The sequence below is a fragment of the Procambarus clarkii genome, chromosome 75, assembly GCF_040958095.1.
Source record: "Procambarus clarkii isolate CNS0578487 chromosome 75, FALCON_Pclarkii_2.0, whole genome shotgun sequence".
NCBI lineage: Eukaryota > Metazoa > Arthropoda > Malacostraca > Decapoda > Cambaridae > Procambarus > Procambarus clarkii.
The window spans coordinates 26,759,818-26,775,091 of NC_091224.1; positions in this window are offsets into that span (position 1 = coordinate 26,759,818).

Consider the following 15,274-nt stretch of genomic DNA (forward strand, 5'->3'; position numbering starts at 1 on the left):
TAGCGCGGTTTTCGGCCGTTAGCGGCAAAAATCGCCCGATTTTTGGCCGCTAGCGACGAAAATCGCACGGTTTTTGGCCGCTAGCGGCGAAAATCGCGCTATTTTTGGCCGGTAGCGGCGAAAATCGCGATTTTTGCCCACCAGCTGCGAAAATCGCATGGTTTTTGCGCAAAATAGCGCGGTTTTCGGCCGTTAGCGGCAAAAATCGCCCGATTTTTGGCCGCTAGCGGCGAAAATCGCGCGATTTTTGGCCGGTAGCGGCGAAAATCGCGATTTTAGCCCGCCAGCTGCGAAAATCGCATGGTTTTTGGCCGGTAGCGGCGAAAATCGCGCGGATTTTGGCCGGTAGCGGCGAAAATCGCGCTATTTTTGGCCGGTAGCGGCGAAAATCGCATGGTTTTTGGCCGGTAGCGGCGAAAATCGCGCGGTTTTTGGCCGGTAGCGGCGAAAATCGCGCTATTTTTGGCCGGTAGCGGCGAAAATCGCACGGTTTTTGGCCGCTAGCGGCGAAAATCGCACGGTTTTTGGCCGCTAGCGGCGAAAATCGCGCTATTTTTGGCCGGTAGCGGCGAAAATCGCGATTTTTGCCCGCCAGCTGCGAAAATCGCATGGTTTTTGCGCAAAATATCGCTGTTTTCGGCCGTTAGCGGCAAAAATCGCCCGAATTTTGGCCGATAGCGGCGAAAATCGCGCGATTTTTGGCCGGTAGCGGCGAAAATCGCGATTTTTGCCCGCCAGCTGCGAAAATCGCATTGTTTTTGGCCGGTAGCGGCGAAAATCGCGCGGTTTTTGGCTGGTAGCGGCGAAAATCGCGCTATTTTTGGCCGGTAGCGGCGAAAATCGCATGGTTTTTGGCCGGTAGCGGCGAAAATCGCGCGGTTTTTGGCCGGTAGCGGCGAAAATCGCGATTTTTGCCCGCCAGCTGCGAAAATCGCATGGTTTTTGGCCGGTAGCGGCAAAAATCGCCCGATTTTTGGCCGCTAGCGGCGAAAATCGCACGGTTTTTGCCCGCTAGCGGCGAAAATCGCACTATTTTGGGCCGGTCGCGGCGAAAATCGCGATTTTTGCCCGCCAGCTGCGAAAATCGCATGGTTTTTGCGCAAAATAGCGCGGTTTTCGGCCGTTAGCGGCAAAAATCGCCCGATGTTTGGCCGATAGCGGCGAAAATCGCGCGATTTTCGGCCGGTAGCTGCGAAAATCGCGATTTTTGCCCGCCAGCTGCGAAAATCGCATGGTTTTTGGCCGCTAGCTGCAAAAATCGCGCTATTTTGGGCCGGTAGCGGCGAAAATCGCGATTTTTGCCCGCCAGCTGCGAAAATCGCGATTTTTGCCCGCCAGCTGCGAAAATCGCATAGTTTTTGCGCTAAAAATAGCGCGGTTTTCGGCCGTTAGCGGCGAAAATCGCGCGACTTTCGGCCGGTAGCGGCGAAAATCGCGATTTTTGCCCGCCAGCTGCGAAAATTTCATGGTTTTTGGCCGGTAGCGGCGAAAATCGCGCGGTTTTTGGCCGGTAGCGGCAAAAATCGCGCTATTTTTGGCCGGTAGCGGCGAAAATCGCATGGTTTTTGGCCGGTAGCGGCGAAAATCGCGCGGTTTTTGGCCGGTAGCGGCGAAAATCGCGCTATTTTTGGCCGGTAGCGGCGAAAATCGCGCGGTTTTTGGCCGGTAGCGGCAAAAATTGCGCTATTTTTGCCCGCCAGCTGCGAAAATCGCATGGTTTTTGGTCGCTAGCGGAGAAAATCTCGCGGTTTTTGGCAGGTAGCGGCGAAAATCGCGCTATTTTTGGCCGGTAGCGGCTAAAATCGCGATTTTTGCCCGCCAGCTGCGAAAATCGCATAGTTTTTGGCCGGTAGCGGCGAAATTCGCGTGATTTTTGCCCGTTAGCTGCAAAAATCGCATAGTTTCTGGCCGCTAGCGTCGAAAATAGCGCGGTTTTCGGCCGTTAGCGGCAAAAATCGCCCGATTTTTGGCCGCTAGCGGCGAAAATCACACGGTTTTTGGCCGCTAGCGGCGAAAATTGCGCGATTTTCGGCCTGTAGCGGCGAAAATCGCGATTTTTGCCCGCCAGCTGCGAAAATCGCATCGTTTTTGGCCGGTAGCGGCGAAAATCGCGCGGTTTTTGGCCGGTAGCGGCGAAAATCGCGCTATTTTTGGCCGGTAGCGGCGAAAATCGCATGGTTTTTGGCCGGTAGCGGCGAAAATCGCGCGGTTTTTGGCCGGTAGCGGAGAAAATCGCGATTTTTGCCCGCCAGCTGCGAAAATCGCATGGTTTTTGCGCAAAATAGCGCGGTTTTCGGCCGTTAGCGGCAAAAATCGCCCGAATTTTGGCCGATAGTGGCGAAAATCGCGCGATTTTCGGCCGGTAGCGGCGAAAATCGCGATTTTTGCCCGCCAGCTGCGAAAATCGCTTGGTTTTTGGCCGGTAGCGGCGAAAATCGCGCGGTTTTTGGCCGGTAGCGGCGAAAATCGCGCTATTTTTGGCCGGTAGCGGCGAAAATCGCATGGTTTTTGGCCGGTAGCGGCGAAAATCGCGCTATTTTTGGTCGGTAGCGGCGAAAATCGCGATTTTTGCCCGCCAGCTGCGAAAATTGCATGGTTTTTGGCCGGTAGCGGCGAAAATCGCGCTATTTTTGGCCGGTAGCGGCGAAAATCGCGATTTTTCCCGCCAGCTGCGAAAATCGCATCGTTTTTGCGCAAAATAGCGCGGTTTTCGGCCGTTAGCGGCAAAAATCGCCCGATTTTTGGCCGCTAGCGGCGAAAATCGCACGGTTTTTGCCCGCTAGCGGCGAAAATCGCGCTATTTTTGGCCGGTATCGGCGAAAATCGCGATTTTTGCCCGCCAGCTGCGAAAATCGCATGGTTTTTGCGCAAAATAGCGCGGTTTTCGGCCGTTAGCGGCAAAAATCGCCCGATTTTTGGCCGCTAGCGGCGAAAATCGCACGGTTTTTGGCCGCTAGCGGCCAAAAAATCGGGCGATTTTTGCCGCTAACGGCCGAAAACCGCGCTATTTTGCGCGAAAACCATGCGATTTTCGCAGCTGGCGGGCAAAAATCGCGATTTTCGCCGCTACCGGCCAAAAATAGCGCGATTTTGGCCGCTAGCTGCAAAAATCGCGCTATTTTGGGCCGGTAGCGGCGAAAATCGCGATTTTTTGCCCGCCAGCTGCGAAAATCGCGATTTTTGCCCGCCAGCTGCGAAAATCGCATAGTTTTTGCGCTAAAAATAGCGCGGTTTTCGGCCGTTAGCGGCGAAAATCGCGCGATTTTCGGCCGGTAGCGGCGAAAATCGCGATTTTTGCCCGCCAGCTGCGAAAATTTCATGGTTTTTGGCCGGTAGCGGCGAAAATCGCGCGGTTTTTGGCCGGTAGCGGCGAAAATCGCGCTATTTTTGGCCGGTAGCGGCGAAAATCGCATGGTTTTTGGCCGGTAGCGGCGAAAATCGCACGGTTTTTGGCCGGTAGCGGCGAAAATCGCGCTATTTTTGGCCGGTAGCGGCGAAAATCGCGCGGTTTTTGGCCGGTAGCGGCAAAAATCGCGCTATTTTTGCCCGCTAGCTGCGAAAATCGCATGGTTTTTGGTCGCTAGCGGCGAAAATCTCGCGGTTTTTGGCAGGTAGCGGCGAAAATCGCGCTATTTTTTGCTGGTAGCGGCTAAAATCGCGATTTTTGCCCGCCAGCTGCGAAAATTGCATAGTTTTTGGCCGGTAGCGGCGAAATTCGCGTGATTTTTGCCCGTTAGCTGCAAAAATCGCATGGTTTCTGGCCGCTAGCGTCGAAAAAGCGCGGTTTTCGGCCGTTAGCGGCAAAAATCGCCCGATTTTTGGCCGCTAGCGGCGAAAATCGCACGGTTTTTGGCCGCTAGCGGCGAAAATTGCGCTATTTTTGGCCGGTAGCGGCGAAAATCGCGATTTTTGCCCGCCAGCTGCGAAAATCGCATGGTTTTTGCGCAAAATAGCGCGGTTTTCGGCCGTTAGCGGCAAAAATCGCCCGATTTTTGGCCGATAGCGGCGAAAATCGCGCGATTTTATGCCGGTAGCGGCGAAAATCGCGATTTTTGCCTGCCAGCTGCGAAAATCGCATGGTTTTTGGCCGGTAGCGGCGAAAATCGCGCGGTTTTTGGCCGGTAGCGGCGAAAATCGCGCTATTTTTGGCCGGTAGCGGCGAAAATCGCATGGTTTTTGGCCGGTAGCGGCGAAAATCGCGCGGTTTTTGGCCGGTAGCGGCGAAAATCGCGCTTTTTTTGGCCGGTAGCGGCGAAAATCGCGATTTTTGCCCGCCAGCTGCGAAAATCGCATGGTTTTTGGCCGGTAGCGGCGAAAATCGCGCTATTTTTGGCCGGTAGCGGCGAAAATCGCGATTTTTCCCGCCAGCTGCGAAAATCGCATCGTTTTTGCGAAAAATAGCGCGGTTTTCGGCCGTTAACGGCAAAAATCGCCCGATTTTTGGCCGCTAGCGGCGAAAATCGCACGGTTTTTGCCCGCTAGCGGCGAAAATCGCGCTATTTTGGGCCGGTAGCGGCGAAAATCGCGATTTTTGCCCGCCAGCTGCGAAAATCGCATGGTTTTTCCGCAAAATAGCGCGGTTTTCGGCCGTTAGCGGCAAAAATCGCCCGATTTTTGGCCGCTAGCGGCGAAAATCGCACGGTTTTTGGCCGCTAGCGGCGAAAATCGCGCTATTTTTGGCCGGTAGCGGCGAAAATCGCATGGTTTTTGGCCGGTAGCGGCTAAAATCGCGATTTTTGCCCGCCAGCTGCGAAAATCGCATAGTTTTTGGCCTTTAGCGGCGAAATTCGCGCGATTTTTGCCCGTTAGCTGCAAAAATCGCATGGTTTCTGGCCGCTAGCGTCGAAAATAGCGCGGTTTTCGGCCGTTAGCGGCAAAAATCGCCCGATTTTTGGCCGCTAGCGGCGAAAATCGCACGATTTTTGCCCGCTAGCGGCGAAAATCGCGCTATTTTTGGCCGGTAGCGGCGAAAATCGCGATTTTTGCCCGCCAGCTGCGAAAATCGCATGGTTTTTGCGCAAAATAGCGCGGTTTTCGGCCGTTAGCGGCAAAAATCGCCCGATTTTTGGCCGCTAGCGGCGAAAATCGCGCGATTTTTGGCCGGTAGCGGCGAAAATAGCGCTTTTTTTGCCCACCAGCTGCAAAAATCGCATGGTTTTTGGCCGCTAGCGGAAAAAGTCGCTCTGTTTTTGGCCGGTAGCGGCAAAAATCGCGCTATTTTTGCCCGCCATCTGCGAAAATCACAGGATGAGTGGCGCTGCCCAATACTGTCACTATGGCGGTGTGTCCACTCACAGGATGAGTGGCGCTGCCCAATACTTTCACTATGGCGGTGTGTCCACTCACAGGATGAGTGGCGCTGCCCAATACTGTCACTATGGCGGTGTGTCCACTCACAGGATGAGTGGCGCTGCCCAATGCTGTCACTATGGCGGTGTGTCCACTCACAGGATGAGTGACGCTGCCCAATACTGTCACTATGGCGGTGTGTCCACTCACAGGATGAGTGGCGCTGCCCAATACTGTCACTATGGCGGTGTGTCCACTCACAGGATGAGTGGCGCTGCCCAATACTGTCACTATGGCGGTGTGTCCACTCACTGGATGAGTGGCGCTGCCCAATACTGTCACTATGGCGGTGTGTACACTCACAGGATGAGTGGCGCTGCCCAATACTCTCACTATGGCGGTGTGTACACTCACAGGATGAGTGACGCTGCCCAATACTGTCACTATGGCGGTGTGTCCACTCACAGGATGAGTGACGCTGCCCAATACTGTCACTATGGCGGTGTGTCCACTCACAGGATGAGTGGCGCTGCCCAATACTGTCACTATGGCGGTGTGTCCACTCACAGGATGAGTGACGCTGCCCAATACTGTCACTATGACGGTGTGTCCACTCACAGGATGAGTGACGCTGCCCAAGACTGTCACTATGACGGTGTGTCCACTCACAGGATGAGTGACGCTGCTCAATACTGTCACTATGGCGGTGTGTCCACTCACAGGATGAGTGACGCTGCCCAATACTGTCACTATGGCGGTGTGTCCACTCACAGGATGAGTGACGCTGCCCAATACTGTCACTATGGCGGTGTGTCCACTCACAGGATGAGTGACGCTGCCCAATACTGTCACTATGGCGGTGTGTCCACTCACAGGATGAGTGACGCTGCCCAATACTGTCACTATGGCGGTGTGTCCACTCACAGGATGAGTGGCGCTGCCCAATACTGTCACTATGGCGGTGTGTCCACTCACAGGATGAGTGGCGCTGCCCAATACTGTCACTATGGCGGTGTGTCCACTCACAGGATGAGTGGCGCTGCCCAATACTGTCACTATGGCAGTGTGTCCACTCACAGGATGAGTGGCGCTGCCCAATACTGTCACTATGGCGGTGTGTCCACTCACAGGATGAGTGGCGCTGCCCAATACTGTCACTATGGCGGTGTGTCCACTCACAGGATGAGTGGCGCTGCCCAATACTGTCACTATGGCGGTGTGTCCACTCACAGGATGTGTGGCACTGCCCAATACTGTCACTATGGCGGTGTGTCCACTCACAGGATGAGTGGCGCTGCCCAATACTGTCACTATGGCGGTGTGTTCAATCACAGGATGAGTGGCGCTGCCCAATACTGTCACTATGGCGGTGTGTCCACTCACAGGATGAGTGGCGCTGCCCAATACTGTCACTATGGCGGTGTGTCCACTCACAGGATGAGTGGCGCTGCCCAATACTGTCACTATGGCGGTGTGTCCACTCACAGGATGAGTGGCGCTGCCCAATACTGTCACTATGGCGGTGTGTCCACTCACAGGATGAGTGACGCTGCCCAATACTGTCACTATGGCGGTGTGTCCACTCACAGGATGAGTGGCGCTGCCCAATACTGTCACTATGGCGGTGTGTCCACTCACAGGATGAGTGGCGCTGCCCAATACTGTCACTATGGCGGTGTGTCCACTCACAGGATGAGTGACGCTGCCCAATACTGTCACTATGGCGGTGTGTCCACTCACAGGATGAGTGGCGCTGCCCAATACTGTCACTATGGCGGTGTGTCCACTCACAGGATGAGTGGCGCTGCCCAATACTGTCACTATGGCGGTGTGTCCACTCACAGGATGAGTGGCGCTGCCCAATACTGTCATTATGGCGGTGTGTCCACTCACAGGATGAGTGGCGCTGCCCAATACTGTCATTATGGCGGTGTGTCCACTCACAGGATGAGTGACGCTGCCCTAGAACCTCGCCCCTCGGTTATCTTGAGTTATCTTGAGATGATTTCGTGGCTTTACTGTCCCCGCGGTCCGGTCCTCGACCAGGCCTCCACCCCCAGGAAGCAGCCCGTGACAGCTGACTAACACATAGGTACCTATTTTACTGCTAGGTAACAGGGGCATAGGGTGAAAGAAACTCTACCCATTGTTTCTCGCCGGCGCCTGGGATCGAACCCAGGACCACAGGATCACAAGTCCAGCATGCTGTCCGCTCGGCCGACCGGCTCCCTCGGGGCAAAATTTTAAATGATTACGTTAATGTTGTGTTTTATTATTATTATTATTATTATTATTATTATTATTATTATTATTATTATTATTATTATTATTATTATTATTATTATTATTATTATTATTTTCTACCACAGACGTGGCCAGACATTTACAATGCTAACCAGCATATATACATTTTCTTCTGTCCCCCATAGACAGGGTTAGAGAAGTGTTAAACATATAGTTCAAGGGTTTATTGAACACTCAACCACAGAAGGTGATTCGGTGCTTTGAAAATGCTAAGCTAACCTACATACGTAAATACATAGATACACAGATTTACGTATGCCCTACATAAAGTGTTTGATGTGTCTTTTACATAGTGTCATTAATGTGCATTTACAAAGGTGAAATGTAATTCTGATCAGCTTCCATGTATACTTTATACCCATACATATACATACACACACACACATATACATACATATATACACAAACATGCATTCACATACATTTGTCTCATTGCTCTGACAGGGTGAGATAGCTGATAAAGAAACTAGTGTGCAATTAAGCACTTAATCACTGAAGGTGATTAAGGTGCTTTTACAAGCTCAGGTTATATAGTTACATCACATACATACATTGTATAATTGATACATTACATGGTCAATCTTGGGTACAAGTCCAATATATCATCAAGTGTTCCAGTACTCATATAGTAATTACAGAGTTCAGCATACCTTAGCCCAGGAGGGCGAAAGTCAGTCAGTATGGGACATTCTACAATATAATGTTCAAGAGAGTGCATGTTTTCTCTTTCACAAAGTTGACACATTGTGTACTCGACATTTGGGTTTTGAGAAAGCTGCCAGATACGTCTATATCCCAGGCGTATTCTGGCCACTATAACATCACATTGCCGGGTTCTTGTTCTATTAGTCCCATATGTGAATGCCTCCTCAAGATATCTATCATAATATTTAATGCTACAACTTTCAGGTCTTTGTGAATTTGTTAGGTCTGTGAGATCTTCATTAGATATTTGTTTAAGTATTCTCTTTGTCACTGCTAATGAAACACCCATATCAATTTCTACCACTGGTTTTCTGCAGGCTGACTTAGCAAGCATATCAACAGTGTCATGCCTTGAGATGCCAACATGTGATGGCATCCATAGGAATTTAATTTCAAATCTGTTTTCTTTAGCAGCTAAAACATTCATTCGAATATCACTGACTATTTTCTGGGTGTCACTACTTTGTGCGTTCAATGCCAGGAGTGCACTCTGCGAGTCGCAGTATATAAGTCCACTGCCTTTGTCTTTTAAAAATTCAGTGGCAAGGTATGTGCCTGCAAGTTCGGTTTCAGTTGTACTTGCCCAGTCATTGACGCGCTTCATTGCTGTATGTACGAGAGAAGATTGTTCAAATATATTACATGCACATCCGGTACATCGTCCACCTTCTTCTACAGAGCCGTCGGTATAGCACTGATACACATCGTTACCCATACTCTGAGTACTTTCAGTGATGCTTTTCAGTGTTAACTGTTTTAATAATGTAGAGTGCACACTATCTTTCTTGGGCGCATTTACAAAATCAACTGATAGATCCCAGTTATCCCATGGAGTAATTGGTTGATTAATCATTAGTTGAGTTGGGTACATATTTAATATTTTGATGGAGTTGGCTACCTTGTAGAACCAATATACATAATCAGATTTCGTTCTTCTTCTATAGACCTCAGGTGAGTGCAGCATATTAGAAAGTTTAGCTTGAAAATTCATGTGTTGTCTAAATCTACTCAATGCCTTCACGCCGAAAACTGTGCTAATAGACAAAATTCTCTCACTTATGGTAGGTAATTTTAACTCTGCTCTCATATTAACTATTCTCGTGGACTTTGGAGCCCCAAGGATGAGACGCATAGCTTCATTTTGCAAGGTTTCAAGAGATTTCAGCTCTTTGTCAGTATACAGTGTGAGATGTAGAGCATTGTAGTCAATCACAGAGCGTATAAATGATACATAAAACATTCTAGCAAGTCTCACGTTAAGTCCATGATTGACACCAACAAGGACCCGCAAGGGCTTTAATCTCTCCCAAAGTCTCCTCTTGAGAAAAGAAAGGTACCCAGGGTCGTTAATGGTACCCCAGGGTCGTTAATGGGGACACCAAGGTACCCAGGGTCGTTAATGGTCCCCAGGGTCGTTAATGGTACCCCAGGGTCGTTAATGGGGACACCAAGGTACCCCAGGGTCGTTAATGGTACCCAGGGTCGTTAATGGTCCCCAGGGTCGTTAATGGTACCCAGGGTCGTTAATGGTACCCCAGGGTAGTTAATGGTACCCAGGGTCGTTAATGGTACCCAGGGTCGTTAATGGTACCCAGGGTCGTTAATGGTACCCAGGGTCGTTAATAATACCCCAGGGTCGTTAATGGGGACACCAAGGTACCCCAGGGTCGTTAATGGGGACACCAGGTACCCAGGGTCGTTAATGGTACCCAGGGTCGTTAATGGGGACACCAAGGTACCCCAGGGTCGTTAATGGTACCCAGGGTCGTTACTGGGGACACCAAGGTACCCCAGGGTCGTTAATGGTACCCAGGGTCGTTACTGGGGACACCAAGGTACCCCAGGGTCGTTAATGGTACCCAGGGTCGTTACTGGGGACACCAAGGTACCCCAGGGTCGTTAATGGGGACACCAAGGTACCCCAGGGTCGTTAATGGTACCCAGGGTCGTTACTGGGGACACCAAGGTACCCAGGGTCGTTAATGGGGACACCAAGGTATCTGTAAGACTCGCAGTTCTCAAGTGCTCGCCCATCTATATGATAATTGGCTGGTGGAATACCACATGGAATGAGGGCACGAGTTTTCTGTACAGAGATAAGGAGGCCACATTCCTCAGCTCTAGTAGCAAAAGCGTCGAGCAGAACTGACATTCTAGGCTCGGTGGCAGCCTGTAAACATATATCATCAGCATAACAAATGACAGTGTCTTCATTATTAGTTGGAAGATCTTTAATAAGTTTATGCATCAGAACGTTGAACAACAAGGGGCTGAGGACCCCTCCTTGTGGAGTTCCCAGTTCAAAGTGTTTGCTCTCTCTGCTTTTAACACCATTAAACAAAACATATGCTGTTCGATTAGACAAATAGCCCTTTATCCATTTCAGTAATTTTCCTTGTATTCCCAGCTCGGCAAGCTGTTCCAGTATGATTTCTCTGTTTGCTGTATCAAAAGCTGCTGCTAGGTCGATGAAGACTGGTAATGTTGTGGAGTGTCAGCCACGTCTAGCTAACCTGGTATTAGCTGTCTTACGCTGTCTTGAGTGGCTGCTACGCCTCTCTCTTATCAAAGACGTTCCTGTTCTGAAGGAGGTAAGTTTTGGCTGGGAGGACAGGTGGAGGGTGTCTGGGGGGCAGAGGGGGAGGTGGAGGGTGTCTGGGGGGCAGAGGGGGAGGTAGAGGGTGTCTGGGGGGCAGAGGGGGGGGTCGGGGGTGTCTGGGGGGCAGAGGGGGAGGTGGTGGGTGTCTGGGAGGCAGAGGGGGAGGTGGTGGGTGCCTGGGGGGCAGAAGGGGAGGTGGTGGGTGTCTGGGGGGCAGAGGGGGAGGTGGTGGGTGTCTGGGGGGCAGAGGGGGAGGTGGTGGGTGTCTGGGGGGCAGAGGGGGAGGTGGTGGGTGTCTGGGGGGCAGAGGGGGAGGTGGTGGGTGTCTGGGGGGCAGAGGGGGAGGTGGGGGGTGTCTGGGGGGCAGAGGGGGAGGTGGAGGGTGTCTGGGGGGCAGAGGGGGAGGTGGAGGGTGTCTGGGAGGCAGAGGGGGGGGGTCGGGGGTGTCTGGGGGGCAGAGGGGGAGGTGGTGGGTGTCTGGGAGGCAGAGGGGGAGGTGGTGGGTGCCTGGGGGGCAGAAGGGGAGGTGGTGGGTGTCTGGGGGGCAGAGGGGGAGGTGGTGGGTGTCTGGGGGGCAGAGGGGGAGGTGGTGGGTGTCTGGGGGGCAGAGGGGGAGGTGGGGGGTGTCTGGGGGGCAGAGGGGGAGGTGGAGGGTGTCTGGGGGGCAGAGGGGGAGGTGGAGGGTGTCTGGGGGGGGCAGAGGGGGAGGTGGTGGGTGTCTGGGGGGCAGAGGGGGAGGTGGGGGGTGTCTGGGGGGCAGAGGGGGAGGTGGGGGATGTCTGGGGGGCAGAGGGGGAGGTGATGGGTGTCTGGGGGGCAGAGGGGGAGGTGTTGGGTGTCTGGGGGGCATAGGGGGGGTGGGGGGTGTAAGCGCTAGAGTGTGTCTTGGAGGGATGGGGGGGGGTCTTTGAGGCGGCACTATACAGTATAATAATCTTCATTATACACCAATGCACAATAGTGAGTATAGCCTACACACACAAGACAAAGTTAGAGAAGATTCAGCGGTATGCCACCAGGCTCGTCCCGGAAGTGAGAGGAATGAGCTACGAGGAGAGGCTAAAGGAGCTGAACCTCACATCCATGGAAAACAGAAGAGTAAGGGGAGACATGATAACCACCTACAAAATCCTCAGGGGAATTGACAGGGTGGACAAAGACAAACTCTTCAGCACGGGTGGGACACGAACAAGGGGACACAGGTGGAAACTTAGTACCCAGATGAGCCACAGAGACATTAGAAAGAATTTTTTCAGTGTCAGAGTAGTTAATAAATGGAATGCACTAGGAAGTGATGTGGTGGAGGCTGACTCCATACACAGTTTCAAGTGTAGATATGATAGAGCCCAGTAGGCTCAGGAATCTGTACACCTGTTGATTGACGGTTGAGAGGCGGGACCAAAGAGCCAGAGCTCAACCCCCGCAAGCGGGGTTGGGTGAGTACAACCCTCCTCCCTCGCCCTCACTCTCCCAGCACCCCCCCCCCCCCCCCCCCCCCCCCCGCTCTGAGGACACTATAGTGGCCACACCCACAGGAAAAAATTCTGGAAAAAATATATACAAAAACTTAATGGAGCCTCAACAGAAGTCTGGTGTTAGGAGGAGGGGCCGTGAGCGGGGCCGGTGAGCACAGGCGACCAGAGTGCTCGCCTGACTGGGCGGGGGCGGACGTGTCGCCTGGGAGCTCCTGGTTGCTGGCCCCGGGTAGTGTTGGTGAGGGAGGCCTTGGGGCTGGAGGGATGGCGGCCCCCCCTTCCTCCTGTGGAGCGGAGGGACACCATTGGCCTGGAGTGTACTGGTCCAGCGTCTTACCCGGCAGTTGAAGTGGTGATGATTGATATGTTGTGGGTGGATGTGGCGTGTGTGTGCGGCCTTGTATCCGGCCATCCTGCTGTTGTGAAATTCAGCTCCACGGCTGTGTAGCATTACTGTTGCCAGCCTAGATGTGGCTGTGGCTGGCGGTGTGTGTGTCGGGGTGGTAGTGTGTCCCCGGCTCCAGTTGTGTCTCCTGTGGTGTGTGGTCTCGTGCCCCCGGTCATGGAGGCTGCGCCCCGGCCTGTGCAGTCTCCGGCCGGTGTCGACGTGCACGCTGTGATGTCTCCTGCTGTGTGTGGTCATGTTCCCCGGGTTGTTGAGGCGGCGATGGTGAGTGACCGTGCGCTGCGGGGAGTTGTGTGGCCGACCAGAGGTTGTGCTGCGGTGCCTCCTGGCGGGGGTGATATAGTCCCGACGACCTGTCACCTGTGTCACCTGTGTCACCTGTGTCCAAGTGTTAGCGGCGAGCTGTGAGTCTGTCTCCGCCTCGTGGTGAAGCCCCGGCCGACGTCCGGGATTTTGGGGACCTCGGGAGTTGGTCTTCTGTGGTTGATGATGTGGGCGACGGTGTTGGGGTGCCTGCGGCTCCTGTGGGCCGTGTTGCAGCGGTGGTGGGAGTGTCGCCTGGTCCTGTGTCTTCTCCGGCTGCCTCTGCGCCCCGGTTGTTGGTTCCCCGATTTGGGGGGGGGGGAGACTTGGTGCTGGTTCTTAAGAAAGATTCTGTTCCGGCGGCCCCGTGCCTGTGGCGTCTATGTCTGCGCCCTCCGCACATCTGTCCTCAGTGGTGCCGACTGCTGTGCGGCTGCCCTCCGCCCCCTGTGGTGTCGGCCCCTGCACCCTCGCCCTCTGTGATAGTGTCCCCTGTGACTCTGCCCGCTGTGTTGCCGCCGTGTGTCCGGCCGGCGCCTGTGCTGTGTCCCGTGTGGTGTCACCGTCTGTACCAAGAGCTCTGTGCGCCTGTGTGGCCTCTTCCGTGACTCTCCCCCCCCCCCCCCCGGGGTGGAGGGCGCCTAGGATCACGGTCACGTTAACGTGTCTGTGGAGGTGTGGGCTCAGTGGGAGGCCTACAGGAAGAAGTAAGTAATTATCAATAGAAGGAACCAAACCGGGAAGGCTGTGTAGCACCATCAAATGTGCGGGATACTCAGAGGGCGCTAAATATCACCAAGGATGCCAACCTTCAGAAGTATCCGCCCCGTCTATATCCGCATAAATATAATGATTAACTGTGTGTGGTTCTTGCTTTATGTATTTTTTTTAATGTGGTGTGGGATACGGTTATTTATTAATTCTTTCATGTGTCTCCTGCCTGGTTATTGTTGGGTTATAGTGCTCTGGGGATTCTTTCTTTTCTGACTGTGTGACATATATAGCCTTCCCGGCTTGGTGCCTTCTTTGATAATTACTGACTGTTCTTGAGTTTTGTTCATGTAATTCTTGCCTTGTAAATGTGAATGATGATGTTGATGTTTCCCGTTATGTTGTATTTGTGTTTACTAAATAAAAAAGACAAAACTACCAATAATAATGATGTTATCAACTAACCCCATTCAGCAACCCTCACCACCAACACTTCAATACACTATAACTGACTGGGAGGTGTTCAAAATGAGTACTCAGGAAATCAATGTTACAAACTTTAATGGAAAGGAAACATCATGCAAAAACACAAAGCTAAATACATAGATTAGCACAATAGAAAAAAAAGTATGAGCGATCATATCCCCGTAGCTCACCATATAACGCTCCCACACCCCCCAGCCACTGAGGCACTCAGGACACAACAAACCAGATATAACAACCTTCAACAACTCATAACACAACACGGGTGGACGGATGAACGCAAAAGACTACAAAGGGAACTACAAGATGAGCTGCAAGATCTGTGCAGAACACAGTACACCAAACAATGGGATGACCTAATAAGCAAAATCCAAGTCGACCACAGAAACCCGGGAAAGTTCTGGAAAACAGTAAAGACCCTGATGGGAAGCTCTTCTGAGGAAACACCCTACATCATAGACGCCTCAGGAAATAAACTCTATGAGGAGAGAGAACAAGAGCAGGAATTCAGGAAGTTCTGGGAAAAGTATTCAGGATAAACCCGGAAGAAAATCTAAAGTTTTTCCCCATTAATGAAAGGGAAATTACAACTCAAGTCGATAACAGAGCTGCAGCACTACTCCCGACGCAAACAATAGACCTTAACAACATACGCGAGGACTGCCACCTTATGAAACACATAACCATTGCTGAGGTCCATAAAACAATTATGGGTTTCAAGAACAAGGCGCCGGGCAACAGCAAGATAAATAAGATGGTATTATCCAACCTACCAGTGATTGCACTCCATCAACACACATGTATAGTAAATGCAGCTCTTGCATCTGGACTATTCCCCCACATACTTCAAGAATGACACAATAAGATTAATCCCCAAGCCAGGTAAACCCCCAACCCAAACTGAAAATAACAGACCAATTTTCCTTTTACGAAGTACCAGGTAAAATATTCGAAAAAAAATAATACATCAGAGACTTGTGAAGTACATGGAGGAGGAAG